The sequence below is a fragment of the Bos grunniens genome, chromosome 11 (assembly GCF_055505025.1).
Source record: "Bos grunniens cultivar Pamir isolate PY7600 chromosome 11, Bosgru_T2T1.0, whole genome shotgun sequence".
Classification (NCBI taxonomy): Eukaryota; Metazoa; Chordata; class Mammalia; order Artiodactyla; family Bovidae; genus Bos; species Bos grunniens.
In genome coordinates this window covers 66480165-66503849 of record NC_141175.1, presented here as the reverse complement: position 1 = coordinate 66503849, position 23685 = coordinate 66480165, and the positions used below count along the sequence as shown (strand labels likewise).

The window sequence follows — 23685 nt, the reverse complement described above, 5'->3', positions numbered from 1 at the left end:
CTTGCCTCCTTGTTTGATTTAGCAGGAAAGGAAGGGAGATGCGTGGCAGGCACGTTCATGCTCACATAGACACTAGGGGGTGTCCAAGGACCAAATGTATCTCTCCTTCCCTTCAGCCTTGTCTCCTCTGTACTCCTAGGTCCCGCTAACTTTAAAGCACAGGGGCAAAGGGAAAATCCATCCAAATTAATTACTGTCTTGGGCTGAAATGAATAATGTGGGGTCAGTTTCACCCTCAGGACCCCCACCCCCTTGAATCTCTGGCAGCAGTCGTCTCAGGGTTCAGAGCCTGGGACCATCCCATAATATAAGCCACAGGTGAGCAAGGTGCTCTGTTATCAAATACTTTTCACCTCTGTGTTTGCCAGAATTTACTTGTAGTTGCAAAGAGGTCCCAGACTGTTGTTTTCTTTTATTTTAGCTGCAGTCTGTCCTCCCTGGACTGGAAGTAGGGGCACAGTGAGAAGGCAGGCCCCTGCATTCTCTTTCTTGTGCCATCCGGTTTGCTTTTTCATGCAGACGATTTGTTGATTATTACCTATTAGAAAACATTTGCCTTTGCCACTGTAGACATCCTCAGGCCTTTGGGCCCGGGTCTCTTTATGAATACCTATTACTTCTTAATTATGATGGTTTAATAAGATATGTCTTTCATTTTCATCTCCTGTCTCTCTTCTCCTGTGATTCTTCTCCCTTTGCTATTGGTCCCTAAGGGCATGTTACTGGCTTCTTTTCTTCATTGCTCCTGTCTTCCTTTGCCCCTCCTGGTGAATTAAAAAAATAAATAGAATGCATTTTAAGGATGACAACAGTAATAATAAAGTCAGGAATTGCTTTCCAGCTAAATGCGCTGATTGGAAGTCTTATCGAAAATAGCATAAAACTAATTGAAGTAGTCAACCCCTCCCATACAGGTCATGCGATGCTCTATTAAAAGGAAGGTAAAACAAAGCTTGTGACATTTCTGCATTTCCCAGACTCACTTTTCCTAAGACATATCAATAGTATTGACAAGAGTATTGCATTGTGCTCCCCAGTGACCAGGGCTGTCATCTTCTGCTCCTGGATAATTCTTTCTTAATGAAACCTTATCATATCCTTTATCTATAACAATCAACAGAAAAATAATTATGTTTCAACATGTAGGACTCAAAAACTTTAAATAAATCAAAATGACAGCCATTAACTAGCCTCGATCACCAATTAGTTAGATAACACAGATACTCAATACCTACCAATGGTAGCTGTTAAAGATGCTAATATATTTGCTAAATTTATGAAAATATACAAATTACTAAAGAGACATCTGATGTGAAATTGTCAGGAGAGTTGAGATTATATACAAGGATCTGTTAGTTTATTTCATTTTGAACAGTTTAAGTAGACTCCTCAAGAGTCATTAGTTGCCCTAAGCTTTATTACTGAAGTCTCTTATATTAGATGAGACTGACTATCAGATTTGATGGCAAAGCACAAGCAGCTGGGAAACTGCTTTTTCTCTCCCCTCTCATTTCCCAAACAATGTTTGCACTGATTAATACTATGCAACAAGACATGACGCAGAGATTGTGTTGGCATTGTGTTCTGATGACCCCACACATTGTGTGCGCTCTGTGGTTCCTTTGGCTGTTCATAGTTATATGGGTTTATCAGAAATTACATGTCAGGCTCCCGATGAGTGTAATTGTATACTGATTGTGTATAGTTTTTTAAACCTCATTATTTAGCCTTGTATGCAAACCAAATAAAAGGAAAGTTTAAAAAAGGAAAAAGAAAATAGCCCCCACCGGACGTCATGTTAGAGCCCAGGTGTTTGAGCCTGGATGCAGGGGGGAGACAAAATGTTCTCTCAGGGACATCTGCTCCAGCCATGTGCTTGAAAAAAGCCCTAATGGATGGAGGGGGAAGGAAAGGGAAGGCTAGGGTAGGGGTGGGGGTGGCGGGTGGAGAGCGCCGCGGCTCTGTTCTCTTCTGACTCCGTTTTCCTCACATGCACGATTCATTTAATCACATGGCAGGAGGACACTCAGGGAAGCCGTGCGTTTGTCCTCATTCATTTCAATATTCATTAATAGGTGCCCCCATGGCAATTTCTCTGTATTCTGATACTCTCCTTAGAATCACTTTTTTAACAGAATAACAAAAACACCTCAACTGCATAGACACAAAATCAGGGGGAAAGTAGACACGGGTGAGTGATGGAATGAGCAATGCTTTTTTTTTCTCCTTCACAGGGCTGTGCCCTCCTGGCCACTTACACCTGAGTATCTAGTGGACATTTCTAAGCAGTTATTACCCAGAGTCTACAGTCTTTGGATTCATGACAAGCAGGAAGCTCAGCAGGGAATGTTGAAGTATTGCCTACCAAGGACTAGGACCATTAGAATTAGACTCCTCTCTAATGTGGGGATTACTTAGTTCTCTTTTAAAAACCGTTCATCAGTATACAGTGGTTCAGTACACAGATGTTAGCACCAGTTTGAGGGCTCTCTAATTGTAATTTAAGTTTCCCCTGCCTAAGGGCTCCCAACAAATTATTAGACTGGTGCAGTGAGTCCGTGGCTCTTGGTTGCACCTTGCAAGGGGGTATTTTCCGGGATGATGAGAAACCGTGGTTTCTCCTGGGAAGCAAATGTACCATTATGGACCTATTAGGTCCTTGATTAGATCCACAGCTGATAAGTGAGTAGACTTTTCAAGAGAAAATATTGCAGTTTATTTCAGTCTGCCTCACTCAGCCACTGGGTCATGGAAGAGGAAGTAAATGAAATAGAACTAAAGGAAATATGCATGCAGTTTTCTTAAAAGTGGTGGTAAGCTTGAATAATCAATGTTTATAATTGCCATGAGCCCTTTAGGCATTGAAGGTAAAGGCTTTTTAACTTTGTTTTGTTTGTGTGTTTTTTCCTCCAATGCCCAAGCTTGCTTTCTATTGACAGTTTTCTGATTGAATTGTCAAGACTTTAAAGAGTTAAACATTTGGAGCGACAATTAATTAATTAGGGAGGTCCTAGAAAGTTAACCTCTCAAGTTTCCTTCCTGAAGTTCATGTTTATCTGATTTGCTTTAATAAGTGACTTGCTATTGAACTAGTTTTACATACTTTAATTTGAAGATAATTACAGTACTATAATTCACATTTCAGATGCATATTAGCTTTTCAAAAGATATGGAGCTAGCTACTTCTACCTAGCATTATGCTTATTTTTTAGCAAAGTGTAACCTGAAGAATAATTGACTGCTTGTAGTAATATCTTTTAAGTCTTTCTATTACTAGGCATTTATTTGATTTTAATTGTGGAACCATTGGTCATATGGAGTTCATTTCCTGTTCATGTTGATTTCATGAGTCTCTCCATTAGTATTCAATTGCACAGTAATTAGTCATTAGTTCACCGTGATGTCTTCAAGCATGTGTATACTTATACTCTCATTTACCACTCAGTTTCTGCAGTCATATTTGAATGTACTCTTTCTTAAGGAGACCCAGGCTGAAATAAAGAAGACAAAATGGTACATCGTGTATTTATTAGATTAAACCTTTTGCCAAAAGGCCCTTAAAAGCACGCAAAACTTGATGTACAGAAAATGAAGTAAGTGGCAGCTGCCTAGCCACAAAACTAAAGTCACTGAGGTGTCAAAGTCTGGGATCTGAAGCTTTTGTGATCATAGATGAGATAGAAGCTATTTTGTGAAACTTCAGGATGGCATTTGATCTGAGGTGTGCACCTGGCTAATTCTGATTAGAGCCTCTTTAATTTGTGAAGGCCAAATTCCCAACTTGTTACTAAGCTCCTGTAATGTATTTTGCCATTTTAGCTAACTATTTGGCTTTACAGATCTATTTTCCTTTATGGGAGAAAGTGTCCTCTAAACATACATTGTCAATGAATTCATTAATTCTGAATTTGCTGTTTTTAGCTCATATTTATCTAAGGTATTCCTTTAGTTCCTATGAAAAGTAAATATGTCATCTGTCATAGCCTATCACAAGCTTGTAATTTAAATCTATTAGAAAATTATTCCTGCTTTTTATTTGAGCTGGCTTCATATTGTTGTCCTAATTAAATTGGAATCTTCTATCATTTAAATGTTGGGCTAGAGAATGAAATTATTTTTATTCAGATAATAATGGTGGTCCTCTTGCCGAGCTCATAAACTCTACTTTTAGGATAACTGAGTCAAATATTCAAGAAGCCATAGCTGCTCCATCTCGATTCCCATTGGCATTTGCTCCCCATACAAAATCAGAAGCAAGGAAAAGAGAGTCCCCAGGATAAGAGTTTCCTCTCTTCTCTTCCACCAAATGTACCTGTTCTGTGCTGGCTTATTCCTATACCTCCCCTTTTATTGTTTGTCCAAAGGTAGTTTAATTCTTGTAACTTGATGAGGCAAAAATGTTTTGGACAATAGTGTACACAGATGGTCCTCAAACTTTAATGTGCACATGCATTTCTCAGGGATCTTGATAAAATGCAGATGTAACTCAGGAGATTTGGGGTGGCCTCAAGACACAGCATTTCTTGTAAGTACCCAAGTGAGGAAGATTGGCTGGTCTAGGCATCACACTTAAGTAGCAAGAGGATAAAATAATGATTAGGAGCAAACTGGTGAATCAAAGTTAGTATCATTTTTATCTAGCCCTTATTGAAAATTGAAAACTTGTTCTCAAATTATTGGAGTAATAATGCCAGTTGTTATTTTGGCTTGAAACTTTGCTCAGGTATTGCTTGCTTATTCCTTTGTTTGTTTATTTATTTATTTATTTTTAAGCTTTAACAGCTATAGCTGATTCCCTGAGACCCAGCTGGCTTTTGTAAGAGAAATACCTGCAGCTTCAAATTCACCTTCCCGTCTTAAACAAAGTCATTGCAGTATGTGTTTCTATGTATTGAGTTTAATATTTAGAAAGTAGTGGAAGATATGTCATTGCTACATCTTCTTATATTAAAATTTATCATTAATTTTATTTAAATATCTAGACTTGAGGAATTAACGTTCATCTCTAAATTTAGTAGGCCGACTCTTTATACAGAATAACATCTAGAAAGTTAATGATAGGGATGCCAGCTTCAGAATTACAAAGAACTATGAAACTCCTCAAATATTCAAGATGGCTTAAGAAAAACCGTCCATGGTGTGAGTCTGCACACGTGTGCACACTTGTTATTTAGAAACTAAACTAGATAACCAAAATTGTTTATTTCATTTCTGTGGGCTTGGAGTCTGAATTTTTGGCCCTTTGTTTCTATTCTGCGTATTATCTCAACTACAAATCATTCTCTGACTTGAATTACAGCCTATAAAGACCCTCAAAGCTGTTTGAAGAACTCTTTAAATTCCCTCTACATTTTGGGAGACTGCTTTGGGAGACTGTTACTCACTTGTGATGTGAGACACTCTTGACTTTCCTTCCTTTCTCTCTCTCTTTCTCCCTTCCCTTTCTCTTTCCCTTCCTTCTTTTATTCTTCCCCTCCTCTACTCTCCCTTTCTCTTCCCTTCCCTTCATTTTATTCTCTTTTTATGTGTCTGTTGCATGAAAAATGAATTATCAGTGTAGGGAGCTTAGAAACAATTCAAATTATGATCGGTTCATAGAATTTATTTTTTTTAACTTTTTTTTCTTACGTAGCATAACATCCAAGGAAACATTTTATGAATTTCAGCTGCCCCCTAGGAAGTTGGTTCACATCGGTGATTCTGTTCCTGGTTAGATAAGGTGTAAACTTTAAAGAAAATACTTTTTTATTCCATGTAATTCTATCTTAATTTTTAGATAAAATCATTTTTAAAACTCATGTCCAAGAAACACAACAAAATGGATCGGGGAAGGGGAAAAATAAAACAAAACAACTGACAAAATTCTTAGCTCATCTCATACTTGAGAGCCCAAGAAAGTTTTAAGAGAATAAGATGTAATTTCTTTTATGTAAAGGCAGGTGGTATGAGGAAACAAGATGTCTCCAAAGACAAACTGGGGCTTCTTTTATCCGTCTGCCTTTTCTTGCCTTTGCTATTTGGAAAACCACTTATTCTCTCACAGTTTCAGGTTTTTTTTCAGCTATTAAGTGAGAATGCTGGTAATTCTTAACTCAAAGGATCCATTTGAATTAAATAAGATAATATAGTCCTCCCAAGCATTTTGGGTTTCTTGGCTCTAGAAAGAAAAGCAGGAAGCAAAATAGGAAAAACAACCCCTCGTATAGCTTACATTCTAATGGGGGAAGACAGACAATTAAGAAATAATGACTTATATAATATGTGCTATGTAAAAGTTGGTGCTAGTGGTAAAGAAACTGCCTGACAATGTAGGATATGCCAGAGACATAAGTCCAATTCCTGGGTTGGAGGAGGAGGATATGATCAAATTTCTGTTTGTAAAAGAACTCCTAGTAAATAAATTCATTAGTACCGCATACATAGAGAATAGATTTATGGGCATGGGGAGAGGGTGAAATGTATGGAAAGAGTAACATGGAAACTTACATTACCGTATGTAAAATAGATAGCCTAGGGAATTTGCTGTATGGCTCAGGAAACTCAAACAGGGGCTCTGTATCAACCTAGAGGGGTGGGATGGGGAGGGAGATGGGAGGGAGGTTCAAAAGGGAGGGGATATATGTATACCTATGGCTGATTCATGTTGAGGTTTGACAGAAAACAACAAAATTCTGTAAAGCAATTATCCTTCAATAAATAAGTTAAAAAAAAAAAATCTCCCATTGCAGTTTGGTGTCAGTTGAGGTGAGAAGTAGTCAGATCCTGTGTGGACTCTGCAAGTAGACCTAACAGAATTTGCTGCTGATTTTGGATGTGGAGGGTGAAAAAAGAGAGGAGTCAGAAAGAATCAGCTCTTTTTTGGCTTGAGAAACTGGGAAGAGAGTTGTCATCTGTTAGGATGGAGCAGTCTGTGGCAGGAGCAGATGTAGGGGAGGCAAGAAGACCCTCGGTTGGGTTAATGTGTCCTAAAATTTGAGAACCTCCTAGGATATCCCAGTGAAGCTTTGAGATGGGAGTTGGGTAAATTTGTTGGTCTGGACTCAATGAAGAGATCCAGGCTGGATGTAGAAAACCATGAGGTCATTGGTACCCTGGAAAGATATGTTTCCATGGGAACATGGGAATGAAAACCCTTGGTACATAATAGATGCTTAACAAAACATAAGTTGCCCTAGCATCATTTTCTTTCACCTTCTGATTGACAGTCTCATGCCCCCAACCTCCAACCTTTTTAACAAAATATAAATAGGTCCAGGTGGTAAATTATTTCTTCTAAAGATGTATTGTGCTGTATGTATTGGACATAGGCTCTGCTTCTTGGTTTAAAATAGGTTTAGAACTTACCGTCACTTGAACTAAGCCATATGTCTTTGTACTGTCTCTCTCTTTCTGGTAAGTATATCATAATACTTACCTTCACAAGTGTTTATTAATAGACCATCTGAGTTGTGGGGTGCTATCATGTAAAGCAAGTTGAATACACTTTTAAATGGACCTTAAGGCCTTACCGTTGAAGAACGTTCAACTGCATGCTAAATAGGCTCATAACCAGTAAAAGCTATTAGGTGCTTAAATAAACACTGAGAAAACGCACACAGATTACAAAAGATGCTTTATGTTGTGCCCAATATTGACAGATGCAGCTGATATTTTAAGTTTTTTTTTTTTTTTTTTTTAATGTGCAGATACAAATAGCAGCTGATAGAATATTAGACCATCTGGAGATTCTTTACCTATTGAATTATTAGAAATGTAATAAAATTCAATTTTGTTTCTCCTTTCTGTTGACCTTGTTTTCCCACATGGCATCCCAGGTTGCTCCATGACTGATTGGGTTCATAACATACTTATGTTTCTATTGTATTGATTGATTCAGAGCTTTGTATTGTGTGTCCCTATATCCACTTTTTTTAAAAACATGTGGCCCACTGACAGACAGCTCCCAGTTCAGAAGTAGCACAAAGGTAGGGTGTCTTGATTATTTGCTAATGAAGCATCATGGCTGGAAATTTGCCCTTAGGAAAGCAGAGTATACTGATTTAAAATGTGTTTTTTAATGAAACCTTTTGTTGAGTGAACCTTCTTTCTCCATAATGAACATCTATGTATATTGGCTTATTTCTTTCTTAAGGGTTAATTTTCCTGTCCTGTAGATATATGGAATGCTACTTGAAAGCCCAATATACAGTCATGCATTTTTGGTGATCATTTATTACTTTAGAAAATACCTATAGTAGTAGGTGTTAGCTAATGCCAAGGCAGTAATCAAATTCTAGTATAGAAATATATCAAATCAAGTTGTTGTGTGCCTTAGATTTAAACAGTATTCTATGTCAACTATATCTCAATAAAAATAGTATTAAAACCCCATGTATTAAAAAATGAAAATACCTATAGTACTAGAGAAAACGCCTTTGCTGAAGAATCTTGTAGGATTGTATCAATATTATCTGTATCAAATTCTATTTAAAATAGAAAAGTAGTTTTAGGACATCTTCTTTTCTGACACAAATCAAATGAATTATATGTTGGATTATATTTCTAATAAAAGGAAATGTTTCGGAAAAACAAAAGCTGTATACCTTTCAGGATGGCCAAGATCTAGTCAAGGTGGGCTAACAGTTGGACGAAAGCGCTAAGCCCTCAGTGATGTAACACAACGAGGTGCTGTGCCTACCTCTTAATGCAGTCCTGTTAAAATGAGGCTGCTTTGCTTCACATAGTCATTTGGGGACCCAGGGTCTTTTCCTCCAGTGGCTCACTCATCCCTGTCTTCAGAAGATTCAGTGCCCTAGGCTGGTTCATTTCACATTGGTAGGATTTTTTTGTTGTTTGTTTCTAAGAGACCAGCTCTAGAAATAGCATATATCACTTCTGTCAACCCAGTTGTCTGTCTGTCTAGCCAGAACTGTTATTTGACTCCATATAACTGCAGGGTAGATAGCTCAGAAACAAGGTTTAGCTGGGTGCCAAGGGGGAGCAAATACAGACAGGTCCTACTATAAGCAATTTGGTATTAGCACTCTGCCAAAACCCTGTTACATTAGCAGTGGAAACCCTCACAGTAAGGACCCTCACCCCCATCGGCAATTCCTCCTAATGCTTTGTTTCCCCACCCTACTCTTCTCTTCTGATACTTACCAAATTTTGGAAACTGTGAGATGGGAGAGAATTGCACACTCAGAAAAAGAATTGCACACTCAAAAATGTTTTTTATTATCTAGAGAGATATTGATAGCTGACTTGTATTGGTCTCTTTAATCAGTTGCTTTGCACATTACCCTTTCCAGTATTTAGCTTGTGTTTCCCAATGTGGGAGGCTGTGGGCGACTAAAAATGAGTTCCGGCACGCCATGCAGGCTCGTGGAATTCTGAGAAGGAGATTCTGGTTTAGTGTTCTGTTATGTTCTTGCACAAAAATAGCCCTGAAATTAACATTTATTGAGCACCTACTATGTAACCTTGCCAAAACCTTTGGGACTATTAATCTCGTTTAATTCTCAAAACAACGTTGTGAGTTAGGATTATCCCTGTTTGGAAGGAGAGGAGCCTGCAGACCTCTTTGACACTTTGACTGCCACACCAGGCAGTCTATTGACTGCTCCTCCTCTCCCCCAACTTCAACTCCCCAGGCTTCTCCAGGCTGAAGGCCCTAGCCAAGGCTTCTGGATTTGACCAAGCAGACAAAAGAAATTGCTTATCAAAACAATCAAATCTGTTGTGTGTATAGACTGAGCCCGTTATCAAGCCAGTGTACTCAAACCAGGGATTAAAAAACTAACTTGAAAAGAGATCTAGGGTCATCTAAACATAATGAGAAAGAGATCACAGCTGTTCTGCATATGCCTTTAAAAAATAATTAAAAAAGATGAATAAGATAAATGAATTTAGCGTTGTTTTCCTCCATATTTGTTTCACTTTTCAATATTTTTTTCCTCTCATTTTTCTTATTCTCTCTCTCATCCCTTGGTCTATCACTGCTGACAAAGGAAACCAAAAGAATAAAGAAAAGAATAGAAAAGATTACTTTTTCCTTTCCCAGGGACTCCACATAAAATGTACATGGTGTCAACACCTATGATGATTTGCTCTTTCCTTCTATCTGCATATATGATCAAATCATAATAATATAATAAGGCAAAGGGAGATAAACTAGCAAGTGAAGTTTTTAACTTGCACAAGAAAGGTTTTTAATCCCTCTGCCCTCCACTCTCCCTTAAGCAGCGTTTTGCATGTGGATGCTCAGCAGGGGGAGTGGCATTCACCACCCCATGGCAAAATGGATCTGCATGCCTCCAGTTAAAGTGGTCCACGTGTGAATTAGCTTTGAGTTGTATTGTGTTTCTTATACTAATATAATATTGTTCTAGTGCTTGCCCCTGATTAAAGAAATACATAAATAAATAATTTATAATTTAATTAATAAGGTATAATATGCAAAGCACAGTAATTTCAAACAGCTTGTAATGTCTCTAATGTACTTTCAATTTTTTATTTTACATAAGGGCTATATTCATTATGTGGTTATGATAAACATACTAATGAATTTTATTACAGGAACAAATTTAAACATGTAAATGAGATCAAATAGTATTAAAATGCAAACGATGGTGAAACTTATTACAAACTAACCTTGCCAACATACATAGAATGATGTTATTTTAAAACTTTGCAAGTTGTATCCGTTAAACAAAGGCAGTGTCTTTTACAATGTCCCTGAACGTAAGAATTTGTGAACTGCATGCTTTATTCTCACATGAACCCCTCAACCAAAAAAAAAAAGTTAACTAGAATCCAGGGTTTGCATGTAACTTTGGATGACAATTAAAATCCCTTTTCTTGTTCCAGTGAACAGTAATCTGTGCATAATTACATTCAAATGAGATATTAGCATTTTTTGTGCTTACTCTTTGTTAATTGCAGAGTTCACTCACCATGGTGATGCTTTTGATGGAATCAGGCAACCTTATTGACCTGATGCCGTAAGGCGTGTTGGGAAATTCTGCTGTATTCTTCATTTTTTTTTTTTTTTATTTTGGCATTTTGAGGAGTCCTGCTGCTTTTATTACATTCCTGACACTTTTGTTAATAAATCATTGCAAAGTTAATGAAAATTGCATTCAGGCATATCCAAAATAATTGTGTCCTTTGTCATGCTAATAAATTGAAAGATGTTGATCCAATGGGCGAATGCATGCCCATTATGGAGAAGTTTGTGATATGGTTGCCTGTTGCACTCACTTTTTCCTTGCCATATCATTCCATATACAATGTGAGAGAGGAAACAAACCACAATATGTTTATTTCTTACTTTATACTGTGAGTCTTTAATTAAGTCAGCAAATGGGTAAATTATATCTCCATGGAAAGATACAAGTATTTGTATTATGATTTATGAAAGGTTGTTAATATCAATAGGAATCAGCAACAGTCTAATATCAGATGCATGAAAATAGGAAACCATGTTTAAATGACCTTTCTCTCATGCCTGGGGATTTTTCCACATTTATATATGACCCACTTGATTTAAAAATGACAATGATAATAATTCAACCTTCTTTTCCCAAGGCTTCTCCTGTACTAATTTATCAGGAAAGTGAAGAAATGTGATTTTTTAAAAAAATTTTGTTTCTCTAGCAAAACATCAGACCTTTTAATTCACTAAGCCTTAAATATTCAAGGGTGTGAGTGAGTGTGTTTGGGGGATAAACACACAATCACACGTACACACAGTGAAGCAGATTGAATAGTTCTAGATAAGAAAGAGTGTTCAGGTCAGAAACATTTAAACTCATAATAGACTGCATATATATATATATATATATATTTTTTTTTTTTGCATATATATTTTGTTCCCAAATTTATCTCAAGGAAGAACTCTAAGTAATTGTTGTCTTGGGAAGTTCTTAATTTATGCACTAGCCCATCATGCTGATTTTAGGTAGATATTTATTCTGCTATTCAATCAAAAAGCATAGTTTCCATAACAACTGCCACATCAGATGAAACGTACAGCTTGGCATTTGAAATACAGGACTTCTTAGGAGATACGCTTCCTGACATATTGTGTTGAACTTGTGTTCCTTTCATTCTCTTTTAAGCTAGCGAGATCTGTGTTTCTATAAAGGACCATCGCAGTTTTGCATAATTATTACAATCCATCTGCACATTTCCAGGATTTATATTAAAGTAATTAAAGCCATTTTGTATTAGTGGGTGCTGTGTGGAACAGGCTCGGATGCAGGATTCTAAAAGTTCCCACTTGCCTGCTTGCTGGGCTGTAATTTGGAGAACAGAGTGTTCCGTAAATGAGGTTTGGGAATACTACATTTTTTTCTTTCTTTCCTTTCTTTGCAAAGTAACTTTTTTTTTCCTCCAATGGAAAAATGGAATAAAAGGTTCACCTAGGGACTAGAATTAATGTAGTCCTTCTGCGTAGGGTTAAAAAAGAGCAAAATCAACATTGTGCAAAGATCTACCAACATTGTGCAAACCCTAATATATTTTGCTTTTTCTGTGGACAAATAATAAGCCTGTGTTTCTAAGGCAACTTTCTTCCAAAGAGCAGCAAGCAATCTAATTTATATTCTCATTTTCCCCAGCAGTGTTTGTTCAAGGTGAATGAGGGCCAATATTACTAACCCCATTTTATGGATGGGATGATTGAGGCAGACAGATAATATTGTACAGAGCAGATAATGAGACAGATAATGTGCTGGGCAAGGGGAGGCGTATGGTAGCAGGAGTAATAACTCTATCAAACCCAGAGAAAGAACTAAGTGAAAGTTTGATATTACGGTTGCTAAGAAAAAAAATCACATAGGTTCCATGAACTTTAAAACGGAATGTTTGGGGCAGACTCAACCACTTCTGAGCTACGTGAGGATACTTAGCATCTCTGTTGAGGTCTGCAAGGTTGTATGTTTGACTCTTAGCATTCAGAATCTGTCTCATAAGAATCTGTGATTCCTTTCGGGCACCGCAGTGGAGGTCATCCCATATAATCAAAGAGACAGCATGTTTAAAGACATCTAGATGTCCTAAAAGTGTTTTCTAAATGGAGGGAATTATTATTTTCCTCCTTGGAGCTCTTTCTCTCTTAGTATCCAAACTTTGCCTTCTGAGGGGAGCGGATGAGTGGTGCTGAGCCACTTATCTGCCGGATCATTGTTGTCACCCTTCCTAACAAATGGTTATTAACTGATCTTTCTATGAACCCATCATATACCTATAAGGCTGGGTGATGATGAACACTCTTTGTCATGAACAGTAGCATCCACAAAATTTATGGGTTTTGGAATCTTGCCTTCTGCTATAACAGTAGAGCTGAGATGTTAGGGTGTCCGGAGCCCAAGGTCTTGGTATACAGTAAAGGTTATGCACACAGACTTTGCAATCAGACAGCCCTGCTAAGATGCCACTTATCTGCTCTCTGCCATGAGTTAGTTATTTGACAGCACCGAGTTTTGTTTCCTTCTCTGAAAAATAAGAATAATAAAAATTCACTTGTCAGGTTATGGTAAGTGTTTTGGGACTATCTGGAAAGTGATTAGTACATTACTGGCACATAGTAAAGATTCAAAGGGTAGCTTCTAGGATTGTCATCATTCATACATTTTAGAATTTACCAATTTATCTAGCTTGCTAATTTTCTTTCCTTCTTTAACCAGTTTCTCTGTTGAAAGTTTCTATTGTTTTTACTTTCTTTTTTTCTTTTGGGGATATGTGAATGTTTTAGATTAGAAAGAACTCAGGTTTGACAGTACCATGATTGTTAGGTATGTGATCATGGAAGGTAAAAAAACCATTGCTGCATTTCTGGTTTCACATCCCATGTCAATAAACTTCTACAATTAAAAAAATATAGTGGAGGCAATCAGAGTGAGTACGGGGAAAAGGACATTATAATGAAATTGAATAAAGTGGACTTCTCGACAAGTGCCAGAGTTTAACCTGGAGAGAGTTCTCAAGGCTTGGAAAATAAATTTAGGGGAAGAGGATTGAAAATTTTTTGCATAATAGCCATTAAAATGATGTAACTTTACCCTAACAGATAGTATACTTAGAAGCTAATTTAAAGTTTTGAACTCATTTTTATGGGTTTCATATTCCATAAAGCCAAACAACTGATACTTAATTGGATTAGGGGGTCATCTCCAATGGGGGAGGGGGTCAAGTGGGGTAGTGGCTGTGGGCATGGGGATAAGAACTAAAAGGAAAATGTGGTATAGTAGCACTTTTGAGACCTCACCAGGCTGGTTCTAGAAGCAGAATGTCAGGCTGACTAGACCTCTGTTGACCCAGCATGTATTACATTTCTGATGTTCTGCACAGATTGTCTGGTGGATTATAAACCAGGTGAAAAGTGAAAGTGAAAGTCACTCAGTCGTGTCCGACTCTTTGCAACACCATGAACTATACAGTCCTTGGAATTCTCCAGGCCAGAATGCTGGAGTGGGTAGCCTTTCCGTTCTTCAGGGGATCTTCCCAACCCAGGGATCGAACCCAGGTCTCCCACATTGCAGGCAGATTCTTTACCAGCTGAGCCACAAGGGAAGCCTTATAAACCAGATAATTCTTCTAAAATAATTCAAGCAGGAATACATATCTACACAGTCCTTGTGGACATTGTCAAAACTATACTTATCTATCCCATGGTCCCTAACGGCAAACTATAAAACAAACAAAAGTTTTGATGGGGAGGGGAGGAAATGCTGCTGTGTTAACGTGCTGGGATTAAAAAAAAAATTCTAAATCTGAGCAGTGCCTGTTTTCATTTTTGTTCTGGCAATGAAAAAATATCTTGCCTTACACACCCATCCTCCACCCCCTTTTTAATATATATGTTTTCCTCATTCAAAACTGGCACTTTGGAATGATTGACTTGCTTGATGCTTCTGTGCTTCAGTACAAGTTTTATTACCTACAGGCTCCTTTATGGTGTGCTGGTGAGACTGCTCTCTTTTCTTGCACATAAAGTCATAAAAGTCCAAATTACTTTTGGATAAATAGAACTGCTGACTAACAAAAATTCCAATCTATACATTTTAAAAAAATCCAAATGAACACTCCTAATAATTTTCTGTTTAAAGTAAATTTTCCCCAAGCCTGTCTATTTTAAGCTGAGCAGCTTCCCAGGTGACACAGTGGGTAAAGAATCTGCCTGCGATGCAGGAGACGGAGGTTCGGTCCCTGGTTTGGGAAGATCCCCTGGAGGAGGGCATGGCAACTCACTCCAGTAATCTTGCTTGGACAATCGCATGGACAGTGGAGCTTGGCGGGCCACAGTCCATAGGGTTGCAAAGGGTCAGACATGACTGACCCTCAAAAATGCACGCAGTATTTTGAGCTGAGGTTATTCAGGGTTGGGTTTGTAAAGGACTAGTGTTACATCCAGGAACTATTAAAGAGATGAAGCATCTTTAGAGTACTGGAAAGTACTATGGGACTACAATTGGAAGACTTGGATTATAATCTTTTCTGCATCTAGTTTTCAAATTCACTTTCTGCAAGTTCCTTAGCTGCTTTGGTTCTCTGTTTCTTTATTTGGAAAAATATAGAGATACTTTCTGAAATGTTCATCATTTCTAAAGTTCTGTAATTCTGTGGAGGTTTTTTGTTGTTGGCATTGTTGTTTATTATTTTTAATAACAGATCTTATTGAACAAAACCTCCTTTGGGCTCCACTATTTTCAATCAATGCAGCATTCAGCAATGGAGACAAATCACTAGTCCAAATTCAAAAGGAAAGAAAACCTGAATTGAACAGCATGCCTTCTATTATCTATAACACCAATTATACCATGTTGCTCCTCCACTCAAAAAACCTTGGTTGACTTCTCTGCTCTTCACACAGGTTGGTCCCAACCTTTACCTCCAGCCTCATGTTCCACTCTCCTGTCTCCAACATACTGTGCTCAAGGCCGGTTGAACAGCTTGCCAGTCTCTGAATATTTCTTATTTTTTGGCTCTTTTCTGTTTCTATCCCTTCTGTTGAGGGTGTTTTTCCCCTTTCTTTGTTGCTGGTAAAGCTCCTGCATTTCCATCTTAACTAACTTTGAATTTTTTATACTGCTCACCACTAATTCCTACATCCCCTAGCACAGTTAGATGTTTTTTTGAAGTTAATACCTCGTATCTTTCTCAGTGCTTAGACAGTCTAACCCATTAGACAATCAGCAAATGTTTGTAGAATAAATCACTAAGAATTCAGAAAGTGTCTAGTGATTCCAGAGCTACAGATCATGTTATTATTGAAGCCAATGAAGGAGTGTAGGGTTTATGACCTCTTTCTTTTAGAAAGATGCAGTAAAATTATTCTGGAATTCCTTGCTCTGGATTTGAGGGGCATCAGATGGTGGTTTGTCATCTTACCCTGCAGCATCACTACCAGCAACTCTGATGTGGTAGCTAGAGGGTCCAAATTTCACACTTTTTCTTTTAATTTTCTTTTATTATTGACACATGAGAATTTCCTGAAGGTTTGTCTAGTAGTTCATACATTGTCATATTTCAGTTAACATCCTGATAAGCTACCACCCCTACAATGTAGGAAGGCAAAATTTCCATGTCTAGTTGATGATGAATCGAAATCTGAAAATTTAACTAAGGGACTAATTCAATGTATTTTGCAATGAGTGGTAATCCAGTATCTGTGTTAGCATCCATTCTTAATAAGGAGCTTTTGATAAGCTTTGAAAAGGCTAGGCTTTACTTTGACCAAAGGAACTGGCAACCCACTGCAGTCAGTATTCTATTCTTGTCTGGAGAATTCCACGGGCAGAGGAACCTGGCAGGTTACAGTCCCTGGGGCCGCAAAGAGTCGGACACAATTGAGCCACTTAACACTTTCACTTTTCCTTAGTAAAAATAGAGAGAGTGGGTTAAACACTAGTACTGAAGTTGTATGTTTTATAAGTTCTTTATGCCGAGCATTCCGATGGTCTCCATAGTGTCTTTTCTTATGACTGGGCTTCAGGATTAAAAGTGATTATAGTTCATTGAAGTCCTGTCCCTATTTCTTGGATACTCCATTGGAAAATGGGTGCTCAAGTGCATCTTTAATGATTCTTGAAACTTTCCAAATGTCTTAATATTGAGTGAAAGTAGGATCCATTGGAGACATTATTATTAGGATCATATCTTATTATAGCATGTGTTTATACTTAGTCAAGCATCAGGAACATAATTCTGCCTTTTTTTTTTTTAACATTCTGTTCAGTTTGCTTCAAGAAAAAAGTATGATGCTCATTGTCATTCACTTCATTATGTCTTTATGTGTCTATTATATATGTATATATGTGTGTGTCTATTATATGTATGTGTGTGTGTCTCAGTTCAGTTCAGTTCAGTCGCTCAGTCGTGTCCGACTCTTTGCGACCCCATGAATCGCAGCACGCCAGGCCTCCCTGTCCATCACCAACTCCCGGAGTTCACCCAGACTCACGTCCATCGAGTCAGTGATGCCATCCAACCATCTCATCCTCTGTCGTCCCCTTTTCCTCCTGCCCCTAATCCCTCCCAGCATCAGAGTCTTTTCTAATGAGTCAACTCTTCACATGAGGTGGCCCAAGTACTGGAGTTTCAGCTTTAGCATCATTCCTTCCAAAGAAATCCCAGGGCTGATCTCCTTCAGAATGGACTGGTTGGATCTCCTTGCAGTCCAAGGGACTCTCAAGAGTCTTCTCCAACACCACAGTTCAAAAGCATCAATTCTTTGGCACTCAGCCTTCTTCACAGTCCAACTCTCACATCCATACATGACCACAGGAAAAACCATAGCCTTGACTAGACGGACCTTTGTTGGCAAAGTAATGTCTCTGCTTTTGAATATGCTATCTAGGTTGGACATAACTTTCCTTCCAAGGAGTAAGCGTCTTTTAATTTCATGGCTGCAGTCACCATCTGCAGTGATTTTGGAGCCCAGAAAAATAAAGTCTGACACTGTTTCCACTGTTTCCCCATCTATTTCCCATGAAGTGATGGGACCGGATGCCAATGATCTTCGTTTTCTGAATGTTGAGCTTTAAGCAAACTTTTTCACTCTCCACTTTCACTTTCATCAAGAGGCTTTTTACTTCCTCTTTACTTTCTGCCCTAAGGGTGGTGTTATCTGCATATCTGAGGTGATTGATATTTATCCCGGCAATCTTGATTCCAGCTTGTGCTTCTTCCAGCCCAGCGTTTCTCATGATGTACTCTGCATAGAAGTTAAATAAGCAGGGTGACAATATACAGCCTTGACGTACTCCTTTTCCTATTTGGAACCAGTCTGTTGTTCCATGTCCAGTTCTAACTGTTGCTTCCTGACCTGCATATAGATTTCTCAAAAGGCAGATCAGGTGGTCTGGTATTCCCATCTCTTTCAGAATTTTCCACAGTTTATTGTGATCCACACAGTCAAAGGCTTTGGCATAGTCAATAAAGCAGAAATAGATGTTTTTCTGGAACTCTCTTGCTTTTTCCATGATCCAGCGGATGTTGGCAATTTGATCTCTGGTTCCTCTGCCTTTTCTAAAACCAGCTTGAACATCAGGAAGTTCACGGTTCACATACTGCTGAAGCCTGGCTTGGAGAATTTTGAGCATTACTTTACTAGCGTGTGAGATGAGTGCAATTGTGCGATAGTTTGAGCATTCTTTGGCATTGCCTTTCTTTGGGATTGAAATGAATACTGACCTTTTCCAGTCCTGTGGCCACTGCTGAGTTTTCCAAATTTGCTGGCATATTGAGTGCAGCACTTTCACAGCATCATCTTTCAGGATTTGAAAGAGCTCAACTGGAATTCCATCACCTCCACTAGCTTTGTTCATAGTGATGCTTTCTAAGGCCTACTTGATTTCACATTCCAGGATGTCTGGCTCTGTGTGTGTCTATTACATAATAATTTATGACTGTGCTGTGTCTTCATGACCACGAGGACTTTTCTCTAGTTGTAGCAAGTAGGAACTACTCTTCATTTCAGTGTGCAGTGGCTTCTCTTGTTGCAGAGCACGGGCTCTAGGGTGTGCAGGCTTCAATAGTTGTGACATGTGGGCTTCAGTAATTGCAGTTTCCAAGCTCCAAAGCAGAGGCTTAATAGTTGTGGAGCATGAACTTAGTTGTTCCTTGGCATGTGGGATCTTCCTGGATCAGGGATTGGAACCTGAGTCTCCTGCATTGGCAGGCGGATTCTTTACCACTGAGCCACAAGGGAAGCCCTTTGTGTCTAAACCTTCTCAAGACCTAGGGCGAGGGCTCTGTTAATTTCTGACACAAATGTTGGCTACCCCTTTGTTCTTTAAATCATATTCTAACTGGCATGAGAGGATAGACTGTATGTGAATCAGCAAGCAGATAAGAGAAGTAGATTTTCATTAGGGCAAAAGCTCCTCATGCATTGACTGGTATAAAGCAATTTAAGGATAAAAATTTAAGGATGAAAATAGTAAAGGGGAACTTCTGATGTACATGAAACTTAAGGAACCTAAACTTAAGGCTTCCCTGGCGGCTCAGATGATAAAGTCTGCCTACAATGCAGGAGACCTGGGTTTGATCCCTGGGTCAGGAAGAGGATATTCCCCTAGAGGAGGATATGGCAACCGACTCCAGTATTCTTGCCTGGAGAATCCCCATGGACAGAGGAGCCTGGTGGACTATAGTCCCTGGGATTGCAAAGAGTTGGACACGACTGAGCGACTAAGCAGCATTCTGGTGCATCACAAATATATAAAATAATAAGTGAATTATAACGTGGTTAGGCCTTAAAACACAGATAGTGAAAAATACTAGGGAATTAACTCTCCTTTATATTTCTGCTCATGTACACAAGGCTCTTTGAAAGTCTGCATGAAGAGACTATTGACTCTCCAAATAAGTTCAGAGCATGGAAACCTTGGATCATTTGGGTAGTTGGCATTTGACCAACTGTTTTTTTTTTTTTTTTAAATAGTGTTCAGTTGTGAGTCTGGAGCTTTGTTTAGCCTGGTGTTTTTCTCGTATTTGACGTTCACACTTGTTATAGTGCATATCTATCCTTTTCCTCATGTGGCTCTCTCTGAGGTTGTCTGTGGATTTGAAAACCAAAGTGTGATGAATCATTTTTTTGCCCCTTGTTTGTTTTCCCCCACGGACCTGTGGGTTATAACTGAAAATAACAGTTGTTTTGAACAACTGAATATGAATTTAGAGATGCTCACATAACTGCAATGCTACGAACATTGAAAGGATTTGAAGAAACATTCTGAACTACTAAGGAGATTGAAATTTTCATTGATTTTTATAACTGTTATTATATGGAGAATAAAGACTTCAAGACATTTTAGAAGAATTTTTGCAATTGGAACCCATATTTTTACAGTGTTTTCCTAACATAAATGTGGTAACTTTCCAATTGGGATTTTGGGGCTTCATAGATCAGGATTGTATCAGTGCTGGGCAGTGCTTGATATATTTCTTTTTGCCCCTTTCTCTAAGTTTTTGATGGCTTTGTTTGATCTGACACTTCACCGGAGTCCCTAAAACATCGAGACTCACGTAATTCGTCTATTACCAGTGACAGTTCCATGGACAACATATCATGTCTGACTGTCTATTAGATCTGCTATAATCTATGGGCCTTGTGATGAATGAAGAGCAGGTCCTCGATCACACAGCTCCATCACCGTTGATCACACCTTGGAAACCCTGCACAGACACTAATTAGAAGAGAGATTTCTGAAACCTTAAGTGGGATAAAAATAATTGAAGTAACTGAATCCCCATCTCCCAACAAGTTTCACTTCAGAGCAATCTGCTATGGTTTTATTCTTTTTCTGCTTGCAACTAGGAATCTTCTTGCCTTCTCTGTGCTGCTGAGGCAAAAGCAACTACCTACACCCATGTATCCAGTGCTTAGAAGAAACATCTAGGTGTCACATTTTTTCTCTGTTCTCATCTTTGAAAAGCCATATTCTCACCACGGAAACAAACTAATCACATTTATTTTCATCCATCAAATGAGAAAATGACTTAGTCTGGGTTGTTGAGAGTTCTCTGAAAATAGTCTTATCTTCCTTGGGTTCTGTAAAGTGCTTCTTAACTTGCAACGTGCATATGACTTACCTCTTTTTCAAAATGCAGATTCTGACTCAGTTGATCTGGGATTGGGCCCAAGATTCTACATTTTTAACAAAGCCACGCTTTGAAGAGCAAGGTCCGAAAAAGAGCTCATTGAAGTATATGCCTGAAGATGGTCTGTGCTTGTCCCTGACTTGAATACAGTGAGGAGTCCAGGGTTGTTCAGATTCCAGTTAGAAAATTATCTACTGTAGCATGTGCCCTTCTTATTTCCATTAATGAATACTGAGCTTCATTATTGATCTAAACAGCCTTGAAGGGTCACACTTCATCCCTGAATGAAAGGCTTCAGCACATCCTGAACCTTGAGCCACAACTGCAGGGAAAAAGGGGATTAATTTCACCTCTCTCCGTATTGACCCTCCACTTGGGGAGCTAGTATTTCTGGCTCTGAGCCAGCTGACCTCATCCACAAATTAAGCTGACAGTTTCTTCCAGCAGTAAATGCTGTCTTGGAGCCAAAGCAACATTGACTTAATTGGTCTCAAACAATTCTACTGGCCGCAACTTCTCAGATTCCTGAGGGAGAGCCTCACCCTCCTGCTGAGGTGCTGTGGCCCTTTTCATCTTTCTTCTCCATTTTGACTAATGCTGCTGGCCAACGGGTTGGAACCACTGCACGAGAGAAGAGGGATGAGGTGGGCATTGATTAAGGTGGGTAGAACTTAGATGAAGGCTGATTCATCTGGATGTCTAATTAGAGAATGAAGAACAAGGACTGGTTAAGGGCAGAGAATGAAGCACAGGAAAATAGTCATTGTGGGTCTAAGAATATTTGAAACCTCTCCTAATGTGTCTCTTTTCCCTGTGGAGTGTAAAGACTGTAGGTATCAGAAACATAAGAACTCCAAAATGGGAGGAGAAAAAGAGGCTTTCTCATTCTCTGTGTTTATTAGAGGTTGCAAAACAACAGCTAAAGCCATGGAATCTTGTTATAAGTATTAGTTATGTAGAGTATCGGAGAAGGCGATGGCAACCCACTCCAGTACTCTTGCCTGGAAAATCCCATGGACGGAGGGGCCTGGTGGGCTGCAGTCCATGGCGTCGTGAAGAGTCGGACACGACTGAGCGACTTCGCTTTATTTTTTCACTTCCATGCATTGGAGAAGGAATGGCAACCCACTCCAGTGTTCTTGCCTGGAGAATCCCAGGGACGGGGGAGCCCAGTGGGCTGCCGTCTATGGGGTCTCACAGAGTCGGACACGACTGAAGCAACTTAGCAGCAGCAGCAGCAGCATGTAGAGTATGTAAATAAATTCAGTAACAGGTGAATGGGGCTAAGAGGAAGCTGTTAGCTGATGGTACTCATGAAACCCAGTGAATTTTTATTGCTTCTTGGTCTGGGATTCATGAATTCCATTAGTTTCTGGGAAATTGGAATTATATTTGGCCTTTTGAATATATGAGCTTTTTTCTTGTTTTTTCAATCAGGAAGAAGTTCCCTTTCCTTGATCAGGATATCAAAGTTGTTTGTAGTCTATGAAAGCCTAAATAAAAATACTGCTCTAAGAGCTGTGCAGAGAAGAAAATTTTGGCTATAGTTTGTGCTATCTTACTTTACTCTGTGCTCCAGACTTGGTCAGAAAATATAATAACTGAAGAAGATGGAGCTCATCTCCTTCAATAGCAAGAACTAAGGCTGAGACTGGTTTGCTTGCCTGGGGTAAACCATCTGAGCTAAGTGTGAGGAAGAACCACTAAAGGTCCTAAAGGAAACTCAGGCCTAGAACAGTTTAAATAACTCATCCTGTGTGTTCTGACAGAGCTACAATGAAAACTTTCATCAAGTGTCCATTTGCACTTCACCTAATGTTCTAATTCAGCTGTCACTGTCTTAAAAGCATGCTTCAGCCAGTTTTCTATTTCAACTCCTCATCTTCTGTCATCACCCTGAGTGCTCCATGGCCTTTGCATACACTTGTAGAGCCAATATTACTTAGTAATTTTTAGTTTTTGATCTTGCTTTATTTTACAAAAACAATAAAGTTTGAAAGACTGTTCATTTTCAAGGCCTTTTTCTCTTTGCCTTTTAGTCAAAGCTCCATTCTAATATTTCAGAGCTCTTAAGAATACAGAGGGTTATAAATCCACGCCTGAATCTCCGTTCCATGCATTCTCTCCCTGCCTGTGTGTTCTCTAGTCCCATCTGGGTTCATGCAGTTGCATTATGCACTCTGACATCCATGTCATGTTATGTTTATCCAACTGTTTTACTCCTAGTCAAAATCGAAAGTTTTTTTCTTCTGCAATTCTCCCAGCAGTGCCTTCCCAGCTTAGAGAAAATGAAGCTGTCGGCCATCAGTTTATACATCATCACCAACAATAAACATGCCAGGATCAGAACCTGCATTTTGTTATCTGACCATTGTTGATGGCAGGGAAAACAGACAGCTTGATGTTCATTGGCTAGCCTGACCTTCAGCCCTGGGAGCAGTGGGGAAAATCTGCATTTTGACTGGAAGTAAACTGAGGAAACATGACATGGAGTCAAGGAGGGATTGTAGACTGTCCCAGGGGTGTGATTTTTTAACAGACCGACTTTTGGCATTTGAGCAAAATCTCAGCAACTCTCTGGACAGAATTTTTATA

The 23685-nt window shown here is 38.8% G+C and overlaps 1 long non-coding RNA gene across 6 annotated transcripts in view; it reads left to right on the top strand.

Moving 5' to 3' along the window:
* The window catches only part of LOC147363268 (uncharacterized), a 588890-nt gene that overhangs the window by 150937 nt on the left and 414268 nt on the right, over window positions 1-23685 (top strand). Inside the window, exon 1 of one of the 6 annotated variants that reach the window (XR_015135921.1) lies at window positions 2666-2813. The exons of 4 other annotated variants lie outside the window; for them this stretch is intronic. This is a non-coding gene — a long non-coding RNA (uncharacterized LOC147363268). Of the gene's footprint in view, window positions 1-2665; window positions 2814-23685 lie in introns of those variants that run through there. One more of the 6 variants, XR_015135924.1, reaches the window with a different exon arrangement.